The sequence below is a fragment of the Cupressus sempervirens genome, chromosome 7 (genome assembly GCF_028749045.1).
Source record: "Cupressus sempervirens isolate cs-2001-9-10 chromosome 7, ASM2874904v1, whole genome shotgun sequence".
Lineage (NCBI taxonomy): Eukaryota > Viridiplantae > Streptophyta > Pinopsida > Cupressales > Cupressaceae > Cupressus > Cupressus sempervirens.
Genome location: NC_143124.1, coordinates 5,937,794 through 5,965,390, shown reverse-complemented (window position 1 = coordinate 5,965,390; position 27,597 = coordinate 5,937,794). Strand labels below are relative to the sequence as shown.

The 27,597-nt window shown below is 36.7% G+C and overlaps 1 pseudogene; it reads left to right on the top strand.

Moving 5' to 3' along the window:
* Nucleotides 1–244: 244 nt before the first annotated feature.
* LOC149545134 (RNA-dependent RNA polymerase 2-like) lies at nucleotides 245–27,597 on the top strand (annotated as a pseudogene).

Sequence of the window (27,597 nt, the reverse complement as noted above, 5' to 3'; positions counted from 1 at the left end):
TAAATGTAAAGGATGGAGCCACGACATTCAAAATGTTTATTGGTAATAAAGTAAGGATGAGCCGTTTCCTGCTGACAAAAGGGTGAAAAAGCATCACAGACCCGCGGGCCCATAGCGGTTTAAGGGAGTATCCAAAATGAAATGCGACATATTGTCTTCATCATGACCTATGCCCAAACAAACCTATGTGTTTTCATATTTTTTTAAACACCAGTTGAATAAGAGAAGCAACAATTTGGAGACCATGAGTACGAGGAAGGAAAGCAGGCATGTAAGTCGTCCACACACAATCATATAGCAATCCTACTCTGCTCACTATTTTCATATAGTCTTTCATGGCTGTGCATTGAATATCTAATAAAGCACCTGAGATCTAGAGGTGAGTTTTATACCGAGGAGCTCAATTCAAAAGGAACCCTCAAAGGTTTACAATATCTTGAGATCAAATTTGCAGGCAGTGAGGTGCTTAATCAGTGCACGGATCTTAGCGGTTGTGTTTTTCTGAGAGAGATTAATGTTTGTTGTAGATCTCTGTGGGAATTCCCAAGGTTGAAGGGTTTATGGCATCTGGAGAAAGTGGAATTTAGTGTTTCTGATAAAGTAAATGTTCTTTTCGACTTTACAAAATGCGTAGAGCTTCAAAGTACCGTCATTGAAAGTGATCGGTCGGGCTGGAATTCTAAATATAAGAAACTATCCAAAACTATATTGTGGGATAGTGATGCAATAAAGGCATTTCCAGATATAGACGTGTCAAGTGCTTTAGAGGCATGTTCACATATAACAGATGTCGAGATATGTAGAGAAGCTCTTGAACTTCAGGCTCCTATCAAATTTGACTGTGCTCAAACTCGGCAAGTGTGGAATACTAGAGCCGTCAGATCTCTCGTCATGTGTCTTGTTGGAGGATATTTGTTTTGCCACACTAGAAAATTTATGAAGGTTTCCCAACTTCTCAGCACTTAAGAAATTGAAGATTCTAAGATTGTATAATTGCTGGAGGGTTGAAGATCCTCCTGATATAACTGAGTGCAATGAATTGCAGGTATTCCATCTAGTGTACAACAACAACATGAAACAATTGCCAGACATGGGAGTGTTCCCACGATTAGAGGAAATCATAATGAATTCGGTTCAGATTGGCATATGTCTTTTTTTTGTTTCACAGGAAAGTTGGCCAACTAATGGAATGACTCGAGTTCTTTGGCTTTGTCCATGTGGGGCCATGAGCTAGTACACAACAAAGGCATCGGGTCTATCATGGTATGAGCATTCCAAAACATGAAGATTGATACTAAACTTTCAAACCCGAGTTGCCCCAAAGTTAATGCATAAGGTATAAAGCTGAAATCTAAAAGCATTAACAAAGGAGATATCCAGATAATCGTGGTGCTTCCTCTTCTTATTTAAAATATTTTGAAAATCATTTAGCACATGATGGTATGATTAGATTGAAGAGTCACGTGGAAACAATTTTTGAAAATTTGTTGATAAATGTAAACTTGGAATGAGGTTTATTTCATAAAGGTAAACCAAGAAAGGAAGAATGAGAAACTTCCCGAGAAGGTGAAAAGACTGGACATCCAAGGAGTAATTTCAAGAATCGGTTATGAAAACTGAATAGCTACCGACAATAGAGAAAGATAAATACATCTTAGCAATGGTGCAAAGGGGGTTCCACTTTTTCTTTTAGCAGCTACAGACTGTGTGCTGTTAGCAAGGAGAATTCTTCCAACTTCCAAAATTGCAGACTTTGGGCTTCAGGAAAGGAAGGAGGAAATTTGGACAGAATAGTTTTCATCTTCTTGAGGGACAGAGAGAAACAAAGCATGGGCTTTATTTTCTACCTCTTTTTCAGAACTTTGTAGCTGAGAGAGGGTTACAGTCTTTTTGATGCTTGATGTAATATGGTAGAAGAATTTCTGTTTGGTTTAAATGATGGTTGGATTGTAATGTGTGAAAGAAGCTTTGTGATCTTTACAGTCAGGGAAGGGAGGTTGGAGGTGAAATACATTTAACTTTGACTACAATGTGTTTTTCCTTCCACTGAATTCGAACTTTGAGTTATTTTCAGTTTTCTCTGAAATTTACAGTCTGATGTCATTGTTCCTTTATTATGTTGTCATTTCTTAATATCTTACAAGGCTCTGATTTTAATTATCTCAAGAAGATGAAAGATACAGTTTATCCTTGTTACATGATACAGTGTACAACAAATTAACTTTGTGTAATCTGTTGTATTCTGTTTCCTTTCTTTTCAATCCTTAGGTTTTGCGTCTACTTTGTGTTTACAGATAGATGCTTGTTATCCTTTTGTGCTTTTGGGTCAAAAGCACCTATAATCAATTCATTGTAAATCTTGCACGGGGAGCTATACCCGATAAAATTTAGAGGAAGGTTATTAATCTAATAATAACCTATCCAACTGTTGGTGTCGATTTGTCCTTTCACTTGGGCATTCAGGGTCGAATTTTAACACATTTTCTCGAAGGACAATCTATTCACTAATAGACTCCAAGTATAATAAAAAAAATATTATAAATAATTAAACTAATTTTACAACTATATCAATTATAATACCTTATAGTTTGTGCTAAATAACAATTGCATCACTTGGAAATGATGTGATGTTAGACATATGATGTAGTACCAAGTATCTGCTCACTTCATTACATTCAGTAGAAAAAAAAACATAAAAGAAAAAAATATAGATGCAATACATAAATTTTGAGGCTTACATATTTTCCATTCACCATCCTCCTATCTACATCATTCTACAACATCTTACACAACTAGAAACACCCTCAATTTGAAAAACATAAAATTACCCTTTCTAGTAGAGTTTTAAAAATCTTGAAATTTGCCATTTTTGGTAACCTTTGAAATTAACTCCTAGAAAACAAAAAATAAAACTCAACTTTCCTTAAACTATGATAACTAGACCTACCAACTGATCTTTGAATTTGGAAATGTTGATCTCAGATTGTTTTTGACAAGTGAATGTCTATACACTTAACTCATTTACTTAGTTCATGTCAAACAAGTAATACATGTTGAGCACAACATGCATAAGATAGAGCATGTTGAGTCCATAATGTGTGCCAAGCAACTCACATGTCGAGTCACTCAAGTGTCAAGCAAATAGTGTATGCCAAGTGATTCAAGAGCCAAGTAAGCAGTGCATGTCAAGTCATATTATACAAATGAGTTATGTCAAGTAAAATAGACTTCAGATGCCAAGTAAGATAGTTTTGTCAAAGTTGTTTGTAATGGCACAAACTACTATGTAAACCATTTTTTAGCCAACTTAAAGATTGAATTACGATATTATAGAGATAAGGATGAATCTTAAGTTGGAATCCCTATGAATTACATGCATCCAATTAGGTAAAGGGAAGGTTTAAGTAGCAAAATGGATGGATCATAGTCATTGATTCATACCTAACCCTAAGTCACCTAAGTCTTCTTAAGGAGGAAAAACCCTAAACTCTCTAATGAGTGTAGAAGGAGTGAAGAGAGAAATTTTCATGTGCAAACAAAGTATTCATGGTGGTTAAGGAATTGTGAATTATAATTGCATTGCAAAATCAGTTAAAGGAGAACAAAGGAAGGAAATAGTATATAGAAAAGAGACATTTGATCAATAAGAATCAAGAATATATTAGTTTGGAGTTAATTTGTCATCAAGCAATAGTGTGCTAACTATAGGATCTATGCTAAGACATTCTAACAAGTGAATTAGCTAAATATCTTAACAAAGTAGTCTTAATAGGTTGTATTAAAATCCTCTAACAAGGTGTTTACTTAATTGTGAGTTGAAGTCCTTTAACAAGACACACTTCTAATAGGGTGTTGAAATCCTCTATTAGGGTGAGACCTAACAGTCTTTATAAGCCTTTAATAGGATAGACCTTTCACAAAGTAGATCATGTTTCATTATCAAACATTGTAACCTTCATTGGATACACTTTATTACTGTAGTAGTGAAGATTTGTGGGTGTCATCCCCACCCTAGTTTTACCTTCTCATTGGAGGGTTTTTAGGTAATCATATATGATGTCATATATGTGTGAATATTTACTTGTTGATATGATTTAGATGTACTTGTTTTACATGGTATCTCAGTTTACTTATTGAATGTATGAGATGGATGTGTGGTGAATGTTTTATGGGTCAAAGTTTAAACTATGAATTCACCCCCCTACCCCCTACCCACAAAAGTCTACCTTTTCTATTGTAATTCCAACAATTGGTATCAGAGCTTTGTTCTCTAAAACAAAAGCTTTGCAGCTTTGAGGAAATGTCTTGGAAATGAAAGTCTACAAGTTGGAAAAGATTATTGAGAATTAGAGAATTGAAATACAACTCATTCTACATCAACTAAATGAAGCAAGAGAAGACTTAAAGAAATATTTGAAGAGAAGGAAAGAAATTTATATTGAGGAGAATGATACACAATACAAAGAGATAGACACTACTAAGCTCTTTGCTAATGAAGAATCCAATGAATTTGATGTAGCAATTGTAGATCTAATGAAAAAGAACTGATTCCAAGCTGAAGAAATCAGAAATCTCAAGTTAGAGCAAGACTCACAAACCATACTACTATATGAGGTGACTGAAAAAAGAAAGAAAGCTATGGAAGCCAAAGCCATGATTGAAGATGAAAAAAGAGTTTTGACCAATAGACTGGAAGAGAAATCATCATAGCTAACCAAGATTTTTAACATGTAATTGGATACTCTAAGCCAAATGATGAATGCCAACTATGAATTGAATGTCAAGGACATTTAGATAACAACATTGAAGTTGCAGATTGAGCAATTGAGTAATGACCTAGAAAGGGAAAAGGAATTTGATAAAAAAATTAATAAACCAAGTTAAACCATCAAATACTTTGAGCAATTATTGAGATCACATAGATCCAATAATGATACATCTAGACTGGGATACACAAGTACTAAAGAAGGAGAGTCATCCAAAAGTGTTGAAGAAAGGAACAAAAAAAGTAAGAATTCTAAACCTACTTGTCATAATTGTCGTACGAAAGGACATACTACTAATATATATAGGAGCAAGACTACAAGTCAAAATATCAAGCATAAGAGGATAGTTCACTACCATAAGTGCAACAAACAAGGTTATCACACACATGAATGCAGAACCAAGATCATGCACACTCAAAGATTTGAAGGATATTGTTAAAGCTGTCAAAAGTATGGACATATAGCTTTTGAGTGTAGACCCAAACCCATGTGGTCATCAAATAGGCAAAGAAAGGTAAAGAACAACAGTAACTCTTATAATTGGGATTATAATACAAGGTATAGTTGTCATTATTGTCAAGAGTATGGACATGTTCCTAAGAATTATGTTAGAACACACTTCAAAAGTGACTACAAAAGGTGGTTGAGTCAAACCACATGTTATAGCTTTTTGAAGATTGGTCACATTAGTTGATATTGTCCAACAAGGACAAAGACACCAAGTTGTGAGTTTAATAAAGGCAACGGCAAGGCAGATATTGAAAATATTAAAAATCAAATAAACAAGACATGGAAGAAAAAGGAGGATTATAGCACATCATGTAGACAAGGGATCACTTCACCTAATGGGTCAGGTGATCACACGTCATCAAACTAAGCAATCAAGAGGTATGTAGAACCAATATTCAAAAGTTATATCATACAATAGTTCCAAAGTATCTAGTATTAAAAAGTTTACATAAGCATGAACAAAGATGCAAGATGTTATTAGGAATCAAAGAAAAATCTTCAAGTTTTTATGTTATTGCAGAGCATAAAAAGTTTTCTATGATTGTCAAACTAACGGACTAGCTAGTTGATGTTGAGCTCATAATGATTGCCAAACAAATGAAATGCTAGTGGATGCCAAGTGATCCAAAAATTAGTTAATGCTAAGCTTATAGTTGTGTATGCACTTAGCATTAATTGCAGTACTTCAAAGGGGTATTTGATCAATTTTTAGCTCATTTTACATCATTTTGAAATTGAGAAAGAGCAAGAGGAGCAAGAGGTGATCATGAAATTCCATTTGAAGTGGTTAGAAAACATTTGAATAGTGATTCAACACCATTTTGTCAGATCTTGCAAGGTAGTTATCGAGTGTCAAGCTAAGCTATTTTTATTTTCATAAACCCTAATTTTGCATAATGGCATCTAGTTCTTTGAGGGCAAAAGAAGTAGAGGGTGAAGAGGTTTTGAATGTTCATTGGTTAGCAATAAGGTCAAACAACCAATTTTCAAGGCCATACTAGATATTGCATATAAAAATACCCCTCTGATGGCTATGTGCAAGATCATGGTGTGCCAAAAAGTGGCGATGTGAAAAAAATAGAGTTTGAAGACGTCCAAAAGCGCTTCAAAATTTGCTCTGATTTTTTTCACCTATCCAAGTACCAAACCTGGAAGGTAAGGCCGAGCCTTATCGTATATCTGATTCCACATCGAATATCCGATCACATATTGGATATCCGATAATCACAATCCCATAATTATAATTATTATAATATAATATAATAATATTATATTATAATAGTATAATATATTATTTAATATTATATAATATAATAATAATATTATTATATTATAATCGTATAATATTATACTATAATAATAATATTATATTATAATATTTAATATTATAATATATAGTAATGTAATATAATATTTATATATATATATAATATAATATAATAATAATAAAGTAATATATTATAATATAATATATAATAAAAAGTATAATATATTATAAATTATAATAATATAATATAATACATTATAATAATATAATATAATATTATTATTATTATATAATATAATAATAATATAATATTATAATAATATAATATAATATTTTATATTATAATATATAGTTATGTAATATAATATATATAAAATTTAATATAAAAATATATAAAATATAATTTAATATATAATAATAAAAAAGCAATATATTATAATCTAATATATAATAAAAAAGTATAATATAATATAATAATTGTATACACTAATATGTTAGTAAGAAACACTAATCTATTTAAAGAAAACAAAGCATTAACTAACAAAACTAATATAACATATAAGATAGACAAAAGAGGAACCCCTAATTAGGAATGTGAGCCAAATGAATGGACTCTCCCAATAGGAATTAACTCTTTGCTTGATAGATGAGTCTAAGTGAAGGATTGGTATGTATGCTCAAAAGGCTTCAAGTTTTGCTTCAATGGTGGAGATGGGTAATGGAAAATTGGTAGCTTTGTGAGCTCTCAATTTGGCATTATAAGGGTATGGTCAATGGCTTTGTTTCTCAAACTAGCATTATAACTTTAACTCAAGGATTGTGATGATATGACTTGGGAGGGGATTCAATTTATAGGCTAAGGGCTTGAGGGTTTAAGGGCTAAGATGCAAGGAGAGATGAAAGCTCATAAAGGGCTCAGATTGCATGAGAGGAGAGCACATGGATTGTGCTTCCTTACAACCAATCAGGGAGTGACACATGTCACAGGGTGAGTGGATGGAGGAAAGGGCAAGGATGAGTAAACGAGGGAAGCTCAAAGCCTTAAAGATCCTCATAAATGGATTGTAAGAGTAATGAATGAGCTTGTAAGAGTCTTTATGACTTTGTAAGAGCATTCATGGCTGAGTGGTTGGGATATTTTGGAGGGAGTTGAGATTGTTGACTTTTCTTGGCTTAGGAAAGTCTTAAACTTGCTCAGGGAATGTGACAAAGTTGCGGGGGGATTAGGCTTGGGTTTAGGATTAGATTAGGGATGTTAGAGAGATGCAAGTGGATGTCATTAAATGAGGGTGGGTGAGTTAGTGGCTAAGCTTGGTTAGTATGGGTGGATGGGGTGGATTAGGCTAAATGGAGGATTAGGGATAGGCTTAAGAAGAGGATAAAGACTTTCTAGAAGAGTGTAGAACTTCATAAGGTTTTGAGGATAAATAAAGTTTATTTATCTCAAGGGTTTGGGTTGAGGAAATATTTATTAAAACATTTTAAATAAACATGGGGACTAATATTTAACCTTAATTAAATATTTTGAGTTGGGGTTAGGGGTAGGAAATGATGGGATTAGTCTTTAATCAAAATTAAAGAAGGATTAGAAGATTTTGGAAGAGGTTAATGATCTAAAGGAAATTGGCCAAGTTTTGGACAAAAAATAAATAAATAATTTATTTTGGGATTTTTGGTCAATTTATTAATTAAATAATTAATAAATAAGGAGATATTGTTTAAATAAGATTTAAACATTTTTGGGAGGGATTTCTTAATTAAATATTTTTAATTAAGAAAAAAGGGATTTAATGGCATAAAAATCAATTAATTAATTAATTAATGATGATATCATCAGGGACTTCAAAAAATAAAAATACTTTATTTTTTAAGGAATTTTAGGTGTCTACATTTTGCCCCTCTTTAACATAGTGTTGAAACAACACTATTTCAAAGAAGTTTAGATATAAATGACACGAGGAAGATGTTTTAGCAACAAAGTTGCCCCAGTCTCAGATAAGAAGAGGAGAGACTAGACTGCATGATGATGCCCCCTCAAGAAGGCAGGGAGGAGAGAAGATGAGGCTTGATGATTTCTTGAAAAATACAACAAACTGGGATGAGCAAGGAGACTCAGATGGCAAAGAGAAGGGGCTAAATTAGCTCAAACTCTCACTACGGGAGAATGAGAAAGGGCTATCAGATGCACAAGAGGAAGCAAGTTTCAAGACTTCAGGGGAGATGGAGGATGAAGGAGTGGAGCGCTATAAAAAGGAAGCCAGGGTAGGAAAAGGATGAGGAGATTATAAAGCTGATGCAATAGGATTTCAAAGAGTCAGATTGGCGGAAGATGATTTTCGGAGATGCCTAGGACTAGGATTATGGATCTCGAAAGGTGAGGCTTGGTGAATTGATTGGATTAATGGATCCCTAAGATTAGGATTGTGGATCCCTAAAGCTAAAGGTGATGATTGATTCAAAGAGATATTGATGCGCAAGCTGGGGTAGGAGAGACGGATGCTGGATATGGATGGGGGATAATGGAGATGAAGGGAATCCATTGAAGCTTATTGAGCGGGGGGATACTTCAAAGAGAAGTACCACCATGTAGTTGAGCAGTAGATTTGCTATAGGATTGTTGGTTAATTTCCAAGGTTACCAAGAACATCAAGGCCGTGTAACCAACCATCTAGAGGACTGACGAATTGACTCAAAACAGACACGCAAGGATTGCCCCAGCATCACACGTGAGTCCCAAAGAAAGTAGTGTGGAATCAACAATAGGTAACCCACAAGTAGAAAAGAAAAACAAACAAAAGACCTGATCAAGACCTTACGCTCAAATTGCCCCATTCGCAGTATACCATGATATGGAAGATCGTTGCAACCTTGAGGAGGGAACAAGGAGATTGCTTGGAAAAGATACTTCAAGACCCAAAAGGGAAGATTCCAAATCAAAAGAAAGAAAAAATCCAAAAGAGAACCGTTTGCCAACGAGATGGGTAGGATTAGGTACTAATGGACCAAGATCAAACATGACGAAAGCTATATCCTACAAGGATCTATCGGAGAGCACCTAAGCTGATGGATTTGGATGAGTGATGCATCTGGCAAGCTGAACTAAGAAGGATAACACTTTGGTGATAGAAGATCTAGCTAAAGGATGCATTGGAATAACTAACCAAGATGTTCGATGTGTGCAAGATGCTGATCAAGGACATGAAAGCTAGATAGATACAATGGTACTAAGCTAAACAGGATGTACAAGCTAATGGACCAAGATATATTACAAATGTAAAAGGTTGTTCATGTTTTGGTTTTGTGAGATGGAAATGTTTGTGAAGGGTGGGATGGCTGTAATAGTTGATAGGCGGATAGCTAGATGGTTTTTGAAAAGCTTAAGGAAAATGGGATTCTTTGTGTGCATGTGATAGGATACAAGCTAGGATACAAGATTATTTACAAGCTGGAATATGGTACAAGCTTTAGACAAGATTTGGATATGCAAGCTATGATACAAGGTTTAAAAGGTATAATACAAGCTTTGGTACAAGATTTACAAGTTGTACAGGAGGTATTTACAAGCTTCATCAGATCTTGGATATTTGGTTGGAACACCAAGGGAACAAGCAAGTGTTTTATGGGATGGCAGGTGAATGGATGAGGGATAGGATAGTGATAGATAATGGATTAGTCTTAGTACACAAGGTGCCTGAATTACTAGGTTTTCACCAAGGTACCTATCCAAGGTGCTTGAATTGCCAAGTTTTCACCATTGGATGCTTATTTCTCTTTACTATTTTTTTGTATTTTTCAAAAGTTGGGTATACCAAGAATCTTCAAGCATAGAAATTCTTGAGATGAATGATGTTAGTAGGATCATTCAAGATTTCTCTTTCTGGTGTAGATAGTTGATAGGCTCCAGAGCCAAAGGATGTAGTGATAACATAAGGACCAAGCCAGGTAGGTTCAAACTTGCCTTTCTTTTCTCGATCTACTTGGACTTTCATATTTTCTTTGAGGACCATGTCGCCTAGCTGAAAGTGTCATGGAAGCATCTTCTTGTTGAAATTCCTTTTGAGATGAGTTTGGTAGACTATGAAATGATCATAGGCTTTTTGTCTCTTCTCATCTAGGAGATTTAGCTAAGTGAGTTTGGCTACTCTATATTCTTCATCTGATATTTTCCCTTGCAAAGATATGCGCAAGGAGGGAAGTTCAACCTCTATTGGTAGTACCACTTTGGCACCATAGACTAGGGAGTATGGAGTTGTTCCTCTGGATGTATGGAAGGAGGTTCGATAGGCCCATAGGGCTGGATTCATTTGTAGGTGCCAATCGCAGCCGAAATCATTGACAACTTTCTTTAGGATTTTGAGGAGGGTTTTATTAGTTGCCTCTGCCTGGTCATTACCTTGTGGGAAATATGGGCTAGAAAAGTGGTGATGGATATAGAGGGAAGTACACAATTCTTCCATGTTAAGATTTTCAAAGTTACCTCCATGGTCGGTGAAGATGGTGGATGGGATGTTGAAGTGGTAAACAATGTGGTACAAGATGAAATTGGAGACTTGAACTCCTGTAGCTGAGACTAGGGGGACTGCTTCCACCCACTTAGTGAAGTATTCTATAGCTGTTATTATCTATTTATGTCCATCAGATGAGAGAGGTGTGATAGTTCCAATTAGATCAAGGCCCCAACAAGTGAAAGGCCAAGGTGGTGCAATAGGCTGTAGATCCTGTGCTGGAGCGTGCACAAGATTTGCATGTCGCTGACATGAGAGACATTTTTTGACAAATTCACAGGAGTCTTCTTCAATGGTAGGCCAATAGCAGCCTGCTCTAAGGATTTGTCGTGCTAAGACAATACCACTCGTGTGGGCACTGCAAAGTCTAGAGTGTACTTCTTTCAACGCCATCGCAGCCTCATTTTCATCTAAACATCAAGAGAGAGTATCATGATAACCTTGATGATATAGAGTATTGGCTATGATAACATAGTGGGAGGACTTTTGGATGAGGTTTTGGCATTGGGTACGTGTGAGGTGAGGGGATATGATACCATCGGTAAGGTAAGCGTGAATCTCATGGTACCAAGGGGATTAGGGACCAACCAAGATACAAACACAATTTGAATCCTCATTCGCATAGGCAGGTGTGAGGAGTTGCTTGACTAAGAACTCATACTATGTAGCTTCTTGGGGAATTTCCAAGAGCGAGCCAATAGTAGCCATAGCGTCTGCTGCTTTGTTCTGCATTCGAGGCACTTGTGTAAACTGAAGCTTTGTAAAATGCTGGGTTAGCTTATCAACTAGCTCTTTGTAGGGTAATAGCTTTTCATCTTTGGTTTGATATTCATTTAGGACTTGCTTGATGATGAGTTGAGAATAGCCAAAAATTTGTAACTCAGTGATGTTCCATTCTGCAGCTATCTTTAATCCTACTACGAGAGCTTCATATTCTGTTATATTGTTGGTGTTAGGGAATTGGAGCTTGAAGGCTTTTGGAATGTAATCTCCCTGAGGTGTAACTAACAATATTCCTACCCCTGATCCATGAGATGTGTATGAGCCATCAAAATAAAGTTTCCATGGGGGTTGTTCTTCAATTAGATAGATATGCTCATCTGGAAATTTTGTGATCAAAGGATATGCATCTATTAGAGGTGCATCACCTAGGTGATCTGCTATAGCTTGACCTTTGATTGCCTTTCTATCCACATACTAGATGTCAAATTCGCTAAGGAGCATAACCCATTTGGCCAAACGGCCTGTAAGTGTTGTTCTAGAGAGCATATACTTGAGAGGGTCTATTTTGGAGACTAGTTGGATGGTATGACTTAGCATGTAGTGGTGAAGCTTTTGAATTGAGAAAACAACTACCAAACAAGCTTTTTCCATAGGAGTGTAATTGAGTTCATAACCAACTAGGGTTCTACTGATATAGTAGATGGCTCTTTCTCTGTTGTAGTCATCGTGTTGTGCTAGAAGTGCCCCTAGAGCAGTAGGCATTGCTGATATGTACAAGATCAAGGGACGACCAAGAACTGGTGGAACCAAGATAGGGGGATTGGTGAGATATTGCTTGAGCTGATCGAAGCTGCATTGACATAAAGGATCCCACTTGAAGTTTTCATCCTTCTTCAGTAAATGTGTAAATGGCTTACACTTATCTACAAGCTGGGAGATGAAGCGCCAAATAGATTGAAGCTTTCCCTAAAGAGAGCAAAGCTGTCGCAGTGTTTGGGGAGGAGGCATGTCTAAGATAGCCTTAACCTTCTTGGGGTCGATCTCTATACCTCATTTAGAAACTATAAAACCTAGAAGCTTGCCAGATGTGACCCCAAAGACACACTTCTTGGGATTCAGCATGAGATGATATTTGGCTAACCTATCAAAGACTTTCTCCAGATCAACAAGATGATCCATGAAGGTATTAGATTTGACCAAGATATCATCTACATAATCCTCCAAAATGCTATGGATAAGATCATGGAAAATGGCTATCATAGCTCTTTGATAGGTAGCCCCAGCATTCTCTAGGCCAAAAGGCATCATGTTGTAAGAAAAGGTTCCCCAAGGGGTAGTGAATGTTGTCTTATGTTGATCCTCTTCTGCAATCTTGATTTGATTGTACCCAAAAAATCCATCCATGAGGGACAAAATTTCATGTCCAGCTGTAAGATCTATAATCATATCTATGTTGGACAAGGGAAAATCATCTTTTGGACAAGCTTTGTTAAGATCTATAAAATCAGTGTAGATTCTGATGTCACCGGAAGGTTTAGTGATAGGGACCATGTTGGAGATCCACTTTGAGTAGTCGATAGGTCGAATAACATTAGTGGCTAACATTCTTTCTAATTCAGCTTTGACTAGTAATGCCACCTTGGGGTGCATTTTTCTAAGCTTTTGTCTGACAGGCTTGATCTTTGGATCGACTGCAAGATGATGAACTACAAGCTTTGGATCAAGTCATGGCATGTCGTGATATGACCATGAAAATTGGCCAATGTTCTCTCTTAAGACCTCAAAGAGGAGGTCAGCTTGGTCTTGTGATAGAGATGCAACAATGTGAACAAGTTTGGGGATCTCTGAAGAACCGATGTTCACTTCTCTAGTATCCTCAATTAGAATAGAAGACACATCTGGTCGATTATCTTGAGGAGGCAATGCTAAATCCTCATGCTCTTCTTGTGACTATGAATTTTCTTTCTGAGGGGCTCTCTTCGCTACCTTAGCTAGTCTCAGATTCACCTTAGTTTCAGTTTTGGGTGTATCGAAACTAGGTTGGGGATTTTCTCGAAAATACCCCTTTGGATCTAGCTTATAGATATAGGCAAAATCTGGCTTTTTTTTCCTTGTGAGATGTTTCATCTCTCATGAATCTTAGAAGTGCTTCCTCTGATGTGAACTCATCAATGTGTATGATGCTTGGTTGGTCCCAATCTATGAGTTGTGGATGGGCGAGTGGTAGGTCAATGAAATGGATGGATAGTTCTCAGAGAACAGAGTCTCCTAAGGAGATTTGGTCTGGGATATCATCGTAGGCTCTCTTTTCAAATTCCTTAGGAATGTCTTCGATTTTGACAAGGTCGCAGTGACTATTCAAAAAAGCGTGACCATTCTCACTGGTGTCCCCAGTTGTGGGTATGCCAAAGCCAAGAGCTGACTTCGTTTCCCACTGGTGTGCTTCAATGGGGCACTGCATGCCTCTTTCTTCTGGTCCTAGACCACCACCTTGATAGTTCCATTTGTTAGTGATGAGCTTATGTTCTTGGGGATACTTCTGGTTGAAGTGATCAAGGCATGCTTAATTTCTTGGAGGTGCATCCTTATGTAACCAATTGTTGATATCTGGGGTGAGCTCCTCATGAAGAGGGACTTTCAAGGATACAAAGGTCGCCAGGCCAAACTATTTTTATCGAGGAGGTGGAATCTCCTTAGCTTTGTGATATGTCGATCGTCCATGGGCATGTGGATCAAGTGGGAGTGCCCCAATAGCAAATGCATTTGACAGACTATACTCTCCACAACCTTTGTTATTGATCTTCACTGTAGATAGGGTGAAGGCGAGGATGGTTTCTGGGTTATTACAAGTGTTGGATGAATTGGTGATCGATGTGTCGATATCAATTCCAAGGAAATGGTTTGTATATGAAGCTTCAATCACATTGCAGTAAGCAAAGGGTTCTGGATCAGCATGGATGGTTACCTCAATGCCCTGATGCAGAAATTTGACGCACTGATGGTAAGTGGATGGAACGGCTTTCATGGCATGAATCCATGGGCAATTGAGGAGGATGTTAAATGGTAGGTTTAGATCAATAACATGGTAGTGTTTCTTGGATGACTGGCCCAACCTTGATTGGCAGCAAAATAGTTCCTTTTGTGGTTCATTCCAAGTTTTCATAAGCTTTGTTGGTGATAACCTCACTGATGATAGCAGCCTCAGTATACCCAGCTTGTAATATGGATTTTAGGGTGTAAATATTCAAGGCTGATCCATTATCTATCATTACTCTATTTACAAAAAAATTGGATACCATGATGGCTATGCGAAGCGAAAGGGTGTGATCTAGCTCGACCACAGGTATGTCGGTGGGTTTGAATTATAGTGTACATGAGGAGGATAGGTGTCCAATGAGATTATGAAAATCAGTAGCATTGATATCTGAAGGGACACAAGATTCTATGAGAGCACTATCAAGGATGCTTTTGTACACAGGACTGGTGTGGAGAAGGTCTAAAATGGAGATTTGGGCTGGCATGTTCCCAAGGTGTTCCAAGATATTGCACTGGCTTTTTGATGGAGCTGATGGTGTTGGTGAAACGGGTGGGCCTACGATGTTAAATTGCACTTTTTGAGTGGTGATTGCACACTCAGTGTTTGGTCCTCGGATATTGATAACATTGATAGAAGGCTCTTTCTCAGATATACAACCTATGAGGCTACCATAGTCTATGTAGGATGAAGTGTGGTCATTGTTCTTCCCATGTTGTTGGTTTGGCTGGCGATTTTTGGTGCTTTTGTTGTTGGTTTGGATAGGTTCTTTTCTAGGATTTTGGTTGTTGTGAGGAGGAAAAGCATTTTGATAGATCTATAAACCTGCATTGGGAGAGTTCTGGGCACCAACAGTGATTTCTTTTCGATCAATGAGGTCCTACACATAATCTTTCAATTTCATGCATCTGAGGGTGGTGTGACCTTTTACCCTATGAAATTTGCAATACTCATTATCTTTGTACCATGCAGCTTTGGATTGACCTGGGTCAATTTTTTGGGTAAGGGGAAATTTTATGAGGTTTTCTTTAGTCAATTTCTCAAAAATGACATCCAATGGCTCACCAAGAGGTGTATAATTTCTAGGTGCAGGTTGGAATTTGGGCTTTTGTCCTGCAACTACATTGATGGCATTAGCTTGATTGCTAGACCCTTGAAAGTTGGGTCTTGGGTTGTAGTTTTGATAGCTTTGGTTATTTTGTTGTTGGTAGTTGATGGCTTGTTGATTGTTTGGTTGATATGGTGGGTTGGGCTAATTTTGGGAAGGACCAACAATATTCACATGTCTGGTGTTAGTAACCCCGTCTGTTGCAACATGCTTTTTTTTGTTCCAATACCTAGACTTGTCATTCGAATGTGATTGATTTTGGTTGGTTTCTTTGTAAATCTTGACCATGCCATCTTTAATGAGTCCTTGCTCAAGGATCATTCCTTTCTCTTTGATATCTTTGTAGGTCTACAAACAGTTCATGGTCATGTAGTGAGCCAAGCTAGGATGGGCATTATCAATAAACATTTTCACCAAATCGCACTCTAGTAAGGTGCAAAAAATGTGGGTGGTAAGGGTTTGCCATCTTTGCAGATATTTGGGAAGGCTTTCTCCACCTTTTTGCTTAGTGTGGACAAGATCAACTATTGATAGCTCTATTTCAACTAGATGGGCATATTAGGCTACAAATGCCTCAGATAATTCAGCAAAGTTTTTAATTGTGCCATATGGGATTCTATTAAAACATTCAAGAGCTGTTATGGCCAAGCTTTTGTGAAAGAGGCGCAAGAGGAAGACGTCACTGTATGCCACTTCTTGGTAGTGCATGTAAAATTCTTTGATATGTGTGACAAGGTCTCATTTTCCTCTGAATTTGTCAAACTTGGGTATCTCAAAGTGTTTGGGAAATGGTGTCATGGTAATGGCTCTGTCAAATGGGTAAGGACACACATTCTCAAACTTGAAGGTTTTTGGATCATTTCCCTCCTAGATGTTTTTCAAAGCTGTCTTCATGTTTTCCCATTCTGAATTAATGGGTGATGGATGGGGTGCCCCCAATGTAGGAATGCCCTAAGGTAGGTATGTCATATATGGGGCAATAGAACAGGGATGGCTTTGAGGTATGGGCTAGTAGGGATTGTACATTGCTTAGGCAACTGAATGGTGGATGATGGGTTGCTCAGGTGGAGGTGGCACATATTGCTGCATGTGTTGCGAGGCTTGCTGTTGGTATGGGATTTGGGATAGGGATTGAGGGATGTAGGCTGGTTGTGGGATAAATAGATTGCTTTGTGGAGGTAGGGTGTAAGATGGTTGTGAAGCTTGGGGAAAGGATTGGGGAGCTTGTGGAACTTGACTTTGGATTTGATGAGTTTGAACAATATATGTGGGTTGTGCCCCCATTTGGGAAGGTATCTGCATGGCAAAAGAGGCCAAGTAATTTGTGGTTGGTGGTGGTGGGTTTCCTCCTAGAAGTGGCATAGAAAAATAGTTAGTAATAGGAGGTAATGGATTAGTTGGTGGTGGAGGTGGTAGGAATTTAAAGCTTGGAAATGGAACTGATGGGCTTTGATAGCTTGGTGGCTGGATTTGAAAGCTTGGTAGAGTGGTGGCAAGAGCTTGGGTCACTTGAGAGCTTGGCAGAATATTGGTAGTAGCTTGTGGGGTCTGATAGCTTTGTGGAGTGAGGGCAGTAGCTTGTGGATTTGTGGCTGATGGCACTGAGCTCTAAGGACCTAATGGAAATGATGGAATTGTGTTCTGAGCTAAGGTAAACAAGTTGGGGGTGATGAAAGGCTGATTACTTGGCCCCATGGGTGGCATCCCGATTGTATATTGCTGAGGTTGGCCAAAGATGCTAGCACTGATTTAGGAGATGGGTGGATTTGGAAGGCTGGGTTGGAGAGCAGCAACAAAAATAGTGAAGGGAGTGAATGATGAGGTGTTTTGGGTGAAGGGGGTTTGGGATGGAGTGGTATGGACCAATGGTGGAGTGGTGGTGGCTGGATTGGCTTATGGAAGGGAGATTTCAACTTGAGTGGAGGCTGGTATGTTTGGGTCTGTTGGATCATAAGGATTGGCTTGAGGCTCTTCTTTTGGCACATATCGAGGATAATCTAAATCATAAGATCCTATTGGGAGTAGTAGTTGTCCAAACAACAGGTGAGATGGATCTGATAAGGGAGGAGGTCTTCCAAAGTTGAAGGCTCCTATATTGTCCCTTTGAAAGTTAGCCATGATTGTTTCTTTATTCTTGTCTATAATGGCATTCACCAATACTGCATTTCCTAGTTGGTTCATGAAAGCTTCAATGTTAGTAGGTGATGTATAGTGTTCTTTGGGCTGAAGGATGGTTGAGTGCTCAAGGGGAGTGATGTTGTTTGATCCAAATGATAGGGTTCCATTGTTTCTTTCTTCTTGTTGGCTAAGCAAGTGACGGGTGGCATGAAAATGTTCCTAGGGATGAGATGCAACAATGTTGATGGATGCAAAGGGGGAAGGCTTTTCTATGCAAATGATTTCTTAGGTTGAGGCAAAGCTATATGACAAACCTAAGGAGGATTGGGTTGGGGATTCTAACTTCAAAGATATGTTGCCAAAGCATGAAAGGTCTACTTTCCTATTTGCAAGCTTGGTGGTGATTGTGTCAACTTTAAGGATAGACTGATGATCCTTTAGGAAAAACACGAGATTGACCACTTGTGGATCCCAACCTTTGGCTCAAGGTGATGAGGGATAACAAGTGACAAAGCTAGATTACCCTAGACAAATCTCTGTCAAAGAGATAACCTCATTGAGGCTAGTGGATTTGCAAGATGGTAGGAATGGAAAACCTTTGGCAAGGTGACAACAATTTTGAAGGCTTGGATGTGAATATTAGGCTTTTCGGGATGCTAGCTAGGTTTGAGGGGATTGGTTTGATTCTAAGGCAAAGACCTAGATGAGATGGATGAGCTAAAATGATTTAAAGGGATAACCTAGAATGGCTGGCTTTCCTACAAAGATGACTCTAAAGTGAAACTTATGCAAGAAGATGTGGAAAAACAAGGGGGTCTAATCATAGAAATCATGCCTAGTTGGTAAGGCATAAGCAGGGTTAACTCCTGGATGTTTGCTAAATTTGATAGTGCGATCTAACCAGGCATCTTGAAGGCTTCTTCAGCAGCTTTGTCTTCTACTTTGTGGAGTTTGGCAATTTGAGGGCTTGGTGTTACTTCCTTTTTCTTGGCTAAAATTTCTTAGTATACCTGATATGGCTTGAGTTTGGCTTTGTGAAACTTCTGTTTGGGTTTGGGTTGTTCCAACATAAATTTCTGAATTTGCTTGGCTTTAAGAGATCTCGATTGTTTTGCTTCGACTTGTTCAACTTTTGAAACAGGCAGTGACTACACTAAGTATGCCCTAAGCTAGGATTGACCAAGTTTGGCAAACATTCATTCAACAAGTAAAAAATCAAGCAATAGATAGCAACAACCAGATAGAAGTTTTTGATTCTCAGAATGTGATACTTGCGCCAAGCAGTGTGTATGTTTTACAAATGTTTTGATCAATTACTTCAAACACATTAACATCCTAGATGGTTGTCTGCAAGGCTGACAGTTGGTTTAGCTAGGGAATCTTCAATATATGCAAGGTACGTGAGGCCCAAATCCATAGATGAAAACAAAAAGATTTCACACAACCAAGAGGAGCGGTAACCCACTTCTCCTCTTTCACTTCTCAAAGGTATAAAGTTCCTTTAGGCTTAGCCCAAGTGACAAAATCTTGTCCCAAGAGAGGTGTCTTTAGATTCACCTCCCGATCTTTATACTCCATCGGAATGATGGAGTTGAGGTTGTCCCAAGTGGTGATGAAATCCCCAAGTAGGCCTCCTAAAAGCTAAGATAAGATTTTGGATCCTAATTTTATGCACCCAAGATAGCCTCGAAAGACGACAAGGGGAGAGAAGTCTTGGATGATCTTGGGCTAAAAAACACGTTTGTTCTTTTCCAACTGACACTTAAGTGTGCTGATCTAGACTTTGTAAGCACTCATGTTTAAGATGAAAATATTCAATTCCAACTTGAAATTTTCCAACAAAAGCAAAATTGATTGAAGAATGAATACACCAAGAAGATTTAGGGTCAAAAAAAGTAAACTCGCGTGCCCAGAGGCCCTCCATGTCAAGTGTCAATTTCAAGCATGTGCTCGGAGGCCCTCCACGTCAAGAGTTGTTCAATTTTTATGCCCAAATAAAATGTTAGCGAGACTAATGTGCATTCAAGGAATTTTCTAACTTAGAAAAACTAATAAAAATTCAAGTGGAGTTTGATTTTTATGGAGCACTTAACACCCTCTTAGGTGGACCCATCCTCATAGATGGCGCTGAGATTACAACCAATGGTTAGAATGATAGTGATTAATTCATCCTTTGCATTCAAGATTGTATTTGTTATTTTTAAGCATACATTCCAATGAAAATTTAATTTTAATCTGTGGCATTCAAGATTATGTTTGAGCAACATTCATTCAAAAGAAAATGTGGTTAACCATGCAAGTTCATTTTAGCAACATGCATTCAAAGACAAGTGTTTAAACATTCAAGTTTATTTTCCAAGAGCATTAAACCATGTAAGGAGAACCTGCAAGAAACATGGTTAGTGGTTTCATAGATGCTCCAATCTATAAAGCTACAAAAGCCAATTTGATTAGTAACCCAAAAATCTCAAAAATTTGAAGCTTAACTATGAGGAAAATAAAGTCAACTTTTTTTGTTCTTTTTCCTAGGGGTAAAAATGCTTAAAAAAACCTCTCTATGGAACCATCAAAAGTTAAAATTTGATTTATACTCTTTTTTTTTTTTCTAAATAAAAAAATAAAAAGTTCAGGGATTACTAAGCCACAGAGATAATAAACAGGCGGAGATGACAGTTCACCAGGCGGAGATGCCAAACTGCGGAGACGTTGAATTGCGAAGACACCAATATGTAGAGGCAACAGAGAACTAGGTGGAGACGACAATTTAGTTGGCGGCGCAGACAATCGCAAAGTAGGCGGAGATGCCAAACTACGAAAACGACAGTTGAGTTGGCGATGTAGACAACTGAAAAGTAGGCGGAGACGCCAAACTACGGAGACGGTATTTGTCAGGTAGAGATGACAGTTGATCTAGCAGAGATGACAGTTAACTAGGTGCATACGCCAATCTACAAAGACAATAGTCGAGTTGGCAGCGTAGACAACTGGAAAGTAGGTAGAGACGTCAAACTACAGAGATGACAGTTTGTCAAGCAAAGATGATAGTTGATCTGTCGGAGATGATAGTTAATCAAGCGCAAACGCCAATCTGCGGAGACGACACTGCGCGTGAACAAAACTTATGGGTGCAGTTTTTTTTTTTAAATTTAATTTTTTAGATTATTTTTGGATTTTAGAGGGTATGTTGTCTTCCCAAATGCATCCTTCAACCTGCAAAAATAAGAAAAATATCTTACAACCCACTGAAACAACAACAAACGTTAGATGGTTAGTTTATAAGAACAAAACATAGAGTGAAATGGATGAATGAATGACCCATAATAAGGTCCCACCGGGCGTGCCAAAATGTATACACTAATATGTTAGCAAGAAACACTAATTTATTTAAAGAAAACAAAGCATTAACTAATAAAACTAATATAACATGTAAGATAGACAAAAGAGGAACTCCTAATTAGGAATGTGAGCCAAATGAATGGACTCTCCTAATAGGAATTAGCTCTTTGCTAGGTAGATGAGTCTAAGTGAAGGATTGGTATGCATGCTCAAAGGGCTTCAAATTTTGCTTCAATGGTGGATATGGGTAATGGAAAATTAGTAGCTTTGTGAGCTCTCAATTTAGCATTATAAGGGTATGGTCAATGGCTTTGTTTCTCAAACTAGCATTATAACTTTAACTCAAGGATTGTGATGATATGGGTTGGGAGGGGATTCAATTTATAGGCTAAGGGCTTAAGGGTTTGAGTGCTAAGATGCAAGGAGAGATGAAAGCTCATAAAGGGCTCAGATTGCATGAGAGGAGAGCACATAGATTGTGCTTCCTTACAGTCAATCAGGGAGTGACACATGTCACAGGGTGAGTAGATGGAGGAAAGGGCAAGGATGAGTCAACAAGGGAAGCTCAAAGCCTTAAAGACCCTCATAAATGGCTTGTAACAGTAATGAATGGGCTTGTAAGAGTCTTTATGGCTTTGTAAGAGCATTCATGGCTGAGTGGTTGGGATATTTTGGAGGGAGTTGAGATTGTTGATTTTGCTTGGCTTAGGAAAGTCTTAAACTTGCTTAGCGAATGTGACAAGGTTAAGGGGGGGATTAGGCTTGGGTTTACGATTAGATTATGGATGTTAGAGAGATGCAAGTGGATGGCATTAAATGAGGGTGGGTGAGTTAGTGGCTAAGCTTGGTTAGTATGAGTGGATGGGGTGGATTAGGCTAAATGGAGGATTAGGGATAGGCTTAGAAGAGGATAAAGACTTTCTAGAAGAGTGTAGAACTTCATAAGGTTTTGAGGATAAATAAAGTTTATTTATCTCAAGGGTTTGGGTTGAGGAAATATTTATTAAAACATTTTTAATAAACATGGGGACTAATATTTAACCTTAATTAAATATTTTGAGTTGGGGTTAGGGGTAGAAAATGATGGAATTAGCCTTTAATCAAAATTAAAGAAGAATTTTGGGCAAAAGATAAATAAATTATTTATTTTGGGATTTTTGATCAATTTATTAATTAAATAATTAATAAATAAGGAAATAATGTTTAAATAAGATTTAAACATTTTTGGGAGGGATTTCTTAATTAAATATTTTTAATTAAGATAAAGGGATTTAATGGCATAAAAATCAATTAATTAATTAATAAATGATGATGTCATCAGGGACTTTTCAGAAAATAAAAATACTTTATTTTTCTAAGGGATTTTATGTGTCTACAGTAATAATATATTACTATATATTCTAATATAAAATATTATATTATATTATTATAATATAATATGTAAAATATAAAATATAATAAAATATAATATAAAATATAATATAATGTAATATATTATATATTAAATATCATATAATAATAAAAACATAAGATATTAAATGTTATAACTAATATATAATATATCGAATATTCGATATTGAACCAGATATCCGATATATGTTCACAACATAAAACAAAAAACACAGACTTGCGGGCCCATTATTACGTTATTTGGGGCCGGTTTTTCGCTAGGGCGATCAGATATATGATTGAATATCGGGTATCAGATATTAAGGTATGTTTTTTTTTTTCCAACTCATTTTTAACCTAAATTCAATAGATTTTAGCATGATTTTGTTTTTTTTAGTTGAATCTAGGGTTTTTTTGAAAAATATGGTTTAAATTAAGGTATTTTAAAAATATATATTACATTTTACAATTCAATAGGAATGGCTGATTAGAATGATGACACTGAGGTAGGGAATAATATTACTATAACCCCCCACCAAACGATCCAGTACCCCCACAAAATCATCCACCAAATGATCCTCTAGCCCCTCAAAACCCTCCTCGAATCGAGGATTTGATAAATGAAAATCTCATCGAGTTGAGAGGTTTGCATAGAACATATAATAATGTACCCACATTAGCTCCTATGTTATCCATGTTAAACACCATTGTGGATAACATTGAAACCCTTACGAACTAACAAAATGCCACTCTTCATTAGCGTGATGAAATGCACGAGATTTTTGATGATGGTTTGGACTATGATGAGGTTGCGGCCCTCAACATAACCAAAGACGATTTGGATAGCCTTTTTGCAAACCCAAAAATGGGTTTACCAGTCAACTCAAAAAAATCCAAACTACCCATTAAATGGTGCACAAATGACGCCATACGTGCAAACTTTTGGGATCGTTGGTGGATAGTCTTTGATATCCCTCCACATGGAAATTTAGACATACCATTTTATTTCCTTAGAAAATTATATGCAAAATTTTTGTTAAAACTTAAAGTGAACTATTGGAGCATAAAGCCCAACATGGGCTTAGGACTAGGAGCTCCTCAGGATAGACCCTCTTCCCAGTAGAATAAAGCTGACACTTTTGTCCCCCCCCACTGATATCTCCCCTTCTCCTCAAGTGCAGCATCTAGATATTATGTTAGAGGCTAGCTCTTAAACCATCAGAGTCATTCATAGGCTGAGTAGCCTAATAATATATCAAGCTAGGTCAGTCCTACCTCCTCGTGTTGATGATGCTAGTGCCAGTTCATCATTTGCTAGCTCATCACACGTTTGTGTGCCTCACATTTGCATTACATGCAAGAATATTTTCTTGGGTTCCATAGGTGATCTTCCTAAGTATCATTTTGTATTAGATGAGGATACACCAGACACATGCATAGAGGCTACAGACCCTAATGCAAGAGAGGAGGGGAATGTAGAGGCATGGACTCCTTCAGTGTCAGTACGTGTATACTTTTTTTGTTATGACATATGTGATTTAAAGACAATTTTTATAATAGAGTAATTTTAATTTTTAAGCCATATTGACTTTTATATGTATGTGATCTTCATTCATGTTTAGTTGATGGCCGAGGAGGAGCTTAGACAGATTGATGATGCCACGCTCTTGGCCATTTCATTTGGCCTTGAGACATCTATGGTACATTATGTTGTGTTCGCATTTTTTTTTCTATTTGATATTGTAGCATATATGGTTGCTAATCTTTCGTTTATCTTGCAGGTAGCATCTGTCCTGGGGGGACAAAGTGCGGGGGGTGAGCCAACACACATTGACAAAAGAAAGGTAATTAGGCACTTTCTATTTGATTAAATATCGATGCATTACTATAAAATGTTTGTGGTAATCCCATTTAATTACATTCTTTATTGTATATAGGGCGTGGCTACTAGCGATGAGCTTGTATTGATTCTACGTCATAGACCATCAGGGATTTCCATTCGCACTGAGAGCCCCATTGTATGTATAAGTATCATTTATTTTTTATTATCCTTATCTTCATAAATAAATTCAAAACTGATTTTCATGATATTAACAACTACTATTTTGTATCTCATAGGAGACTCCTAGTGCACATGAGGTCCGACGAGAGAGTTATGTAGATTGGATGACGCAGCCACTCACTCCTGAGGAGGAGCCTACAATAGTAAGTTGTAGTTTGAATTCATGATTAAATATTTTATAAATTTAGCATGCTATGAATTATAATTTTATAGTTTAAATTGTAGATTCATCTAACAAACGTATTTGAACATATATAACCCACAATCAAAGAGGTACTAGCATTGCTGAGGGCATATGAGAGGACTCCTGACCAGCGTAGGAGGTCAATGAGAGAGGTATTTATTATGAAATTTTGATAGTATAAATCTCCATTACAAAAAAGATCATTATGCATTTGAGTAATTCAATGTTAGATACATAGAATCATATAAATTTAGTAGTCTAACTTTGGGTTTTCCTTTTTTGTTTATGTAGGAGGCATTCGATCCACCTAGTGCAGTGAAGAGGCTACATTTTGATTATCCACCAACAGCCTAGGATAGTATAGTTGTCGTAGGATGCATCATGAAACATTTTGAGATGGCATATGCCACATTGTAAACATAAACATTGATATTATACACATTTTAATGGCATGATCAGTCGCATGTTGTATATGGATCTATGTATTTTGATATATATTTGAGTACTATGTCTATGGATACACTGGTCTAATTGATGAACGAATGACAAATACAGAAAATAAGACATCCATTTAGTTTGTCAATCATCAATTTTAAATTCTACTTTTAACATGTTCATTATTAATAAATGGTATATTGCAGTTCAAATTTTTATTATTAATTCATATTATATGAGTAGTGGTTTGTACAGATTTATGACTTATAAGAATGTATGGTCTATTTAGCACTTATTGCATTCTGGCAATGCTGATATAGATGACAAAACTTCTTAAAAATCTCCATCCTTGCACAACTCTAACTCAAAACCTATTTAACCATAAAATTTTCAAGATCAAAATCAGTAAGTTCACTAGCCCATTTAAAAATTAATATCATATGAATTCAATATTTATTCTCAACATCCCTGGCACTAGAAAAGTCTTATTTTGAGTGGTTGAGCTAACCAAATGCTTTTAACATATATTTTGTCTTTTAAACGTAAATTGTAATAACATAAAAAAGATGTGTGACTTATACAGATAATAATAGGAACATAAGACATATAAGTAATTTTTGTAATATTAAATACTAACACATGATGCTAGATTCTTGAAGAAGCACCTCAGCCTTCTTACTTATTGTTTGCTGCTTAACCCTTTTCTAAGCATACTTACATGCTGACTTTCTATCACACCCACCTTTGATAACTAAGCATTTGTTAAATGAGGAAAAGGTGGTTGTTATCACAAACTATAAAAAAGGTATACAATTTTTTAGGGATATCAAATTTTGATACTCAGGCAAGGTTTTAAATTCATCTCCTATTTCACATGCAATTGTCTTTTTATTAAAAATACTGTGGTGCTTGCAGACTTGGAGTAGAATGCTAATAAAGTTAACATGTGATGTTATTTTTTTTTGTCACAGTGGCAGTTTGGTCCAAGAATTTTTAAGAACGTTGCAGTGCAAAGATCATGTTTGATAGTTGACCAGGACCCTTACAAATTTTGCAAAGAGGACATTGAGATTATCTGGTGTAGGACAATAGATTTCTTAGCATATTGTAGCATTGGATAGTCAAATGCATTTTGTTTGAAACTTCCTGATGGTATCGAGCTTACTAAAATCATTTAAAGCTTGCCTCTGCAGAGAGCAATGATAGAGAAACTTATTCTAAAAAATGGCAATTCATTTTCTCCCTTTCCATGTATGGTTCCAACTGTTAATGTTCCAGAGGGTGTTAATCTACCTTATGAGATACTGAATCAACTCTCTTATTCATCGTGGGATACTGAGTGGCCCAACACTGAATTGTCAATTTTTTGATTTGCTAAATAATGAGAAGAAATTAGCTTTGCACATATGTCTGGCCTTAATAGAACTACATAAATTAAAGTCGATATGTTTCGACCCAGAAACATGGCTTCAAAATCAAGTAAAGAAGTTGCAAACTAGTCAAAATCAGTTGAAGTCTTTGACAATTTCTGGACATAATGACACATTGAAATTCCATCGGGTCCTAGTTACTCCGACTAGGGTCTACTTATTGGGCCCCAACTTGAATATTTCAAGTTGAGTGACAAGGCATTTTTCAAAGTATGTTGATGATTTCCTCAAAGTCTCTTTTGTGGAGGAGGACTTTAATAAGCTTCATTCAATTGCTTTGACTGCAAAAATTGAATATGGTTTTCATGCAAGACCACAAAGATCACAAGTATATGATAGAATATTGTCAATTTTGAAAGAAGACATTACAATAGGCAACAAAAGATTTGAATTCCTTGGCTTCTTAGCCAGTCAGTTGAGGGAAAATTCAATTTGGATGTTTGCTTCAAATGATGAATTTACTGTCGAGTCCATCAGAAAATGGATGGGAGATTTCCACTGTACAAATGATTCAGCCATACATGCCATGAAAATGGGGCAACCATCTAACTCTTCAAGGTACATTTTAAATGTTTGAGATCATGAAGTTTCCCTTATTCCTAATAGTTACGTTCATATAGATGGTATCTACTACTATTATTTAGATGGAATCGGGAAGATTTCTTTATGTCTGGCAAAGAAAATAGCTCATATTTTTCGATTGAGTATGCCTCCTCCTTCAATGTTCTAG